The sequence below is a fragment of the Orycteropus afer genome, unplaced genomic scaffold (assembly GCF_000298275.1).
Source record: "Orycteropus afer afer isolate SDZICR_OR568_19922 unplaced genomic scaffold, OryAfe1.0 scaffold00099, whole genome shotgun sequence".
Taxonomy (NCBI): Eukaryota; Metazoa; Chordata; class Mammalia; order Tubulidentata; family Orycteropodidae; genus Orycteropus; species Orycteropus afer.
In genome coordinates, this window is record NW_006921686.1 from 9,391,383 (window position 1) to 9,392,779 (window position 1,397).

General features: G+C 54.2%; 1 protein-coding gene across 1 annotated transcript in view; it reads right to left on the minus strand.

Annotated features, from left to right (window-relative positions):
• SPTBN4 (spectrin beta, non-erythrocytic 4) overlaps nt 1-1,397 on the minus strand; it is a 110,989-nt gene that overhangs the window by 44,088 nt on the left and 65,504 nt on the right. The window lies entirely within an intron of this gene.

The following is a 1,397-nucleotide window of genomic DNA, read 5'->3' on the forward strand; positions in this document are numbered from 1 at the left end:
CTACTTCCATAGTGATACCACCTCAGAAACCCAAGGGAGGCCCACTATGAGTTGGGTCCGACTCAATGGCAAATAACCACAATAAGGGATCAAATGAAACCACCATATCTAGCCCCAGTCCCCCAAAATAGCCAGATTAACCCCTCAAATACTTTCCTAACTAGTGCCAAATCTAGCTCCTTCTAAATCAGTCCCTCAATCTGGGGTCAATCCATACCCCACAACTTAGAACCATCTCCCCAATGAGAGCCCACATGATTCCCCAAAACCAGCCCTGGGACTCCAAAACCAGTTTCCCAAACCATGACCAATCCTAGCCCCCAATCAAAGCGAGTCCCCAAAATACAAGCAATAAGGCTGCCTTTTGGATCCCCAAACTAGCCTACCCAAAAATCTAGCCCCAGACTCCTCAGTACACATCTCCTAGGTTGGTCCCCCAAAAAACTAAAGCCACTTCAGTCCCCCTACTCACCAACAAAACCAATCCCTCAAAATGCAAGCATCAGGAGAGGGCCCCTCCCATTACCCTGGAGAGGACCAATCACAAGGCTGCTTTCTGAGTTTCCCCCCCCAAAAAAATTTATGAGACTTGTCCCCCACCAAGCTCCTAATTGATGACCAGAGGAACACTCTGTTCCTTCCCCTCATCCCCCTCGGTCCTCCTCCCTCCCGCAAAAAAAAAAAAACAAAAACCCATAACTCGTTGGTCCAGCGCTCCCGGGAGGCAAATGCAGTCATTGCCAAGGACAAATCCCAAGCTGGCCAAACTCCACCCAGCGGCCCCTGAGCGGAAGCGCCCCAGGGGTCTGGGGCAGCTTCAGACTCCCCCACACACACATACACACACATTTGTCAAGGCAAGTGCAGAACCCTCCAACTCAAGTCAAAGGCTTCCCCTACGCAGGGAAGAGTCCACCAACGGCAACCACGGCCTCCCAGTCAAGGCAAACCCCTAGAGACTGTACCCCACCCCCACAGTAAAGTGCCCCCAAACGGTGATTGCCCCCACCACCTAAGGCAAAGCCCAACAACCAAAAGAGACCTTCCAAAAATCAGATTTACTCCTAAACCCAGAGCAAATACAGGGTCCTCACCACCCAAGGCAGAGCCCCCCCCTAAAAGTGATTCACCCCATGATCCAAAGCTAATACAGAGACCCCCCTAACACTGAGAGTCCCTCAACCTTGGGGAAGAATCCCAGTCCGTGGTCACCCAGAGAAGAGACCCCTAGAAAGGGTGAGACCCTCTGGACCCCAAAGGCATTCCACACTCCTCCAGGAGTAGCCCTGGAAGTTCCCTCCCCTCCGCCTCCTCCCCCTGGGCCCGGCCCCTCAGTCCCGCCCGCACCAGCACCGCGGACAGCTCCCGGAGTCCCTGCCCCTCCCCCAGGGCGGGGG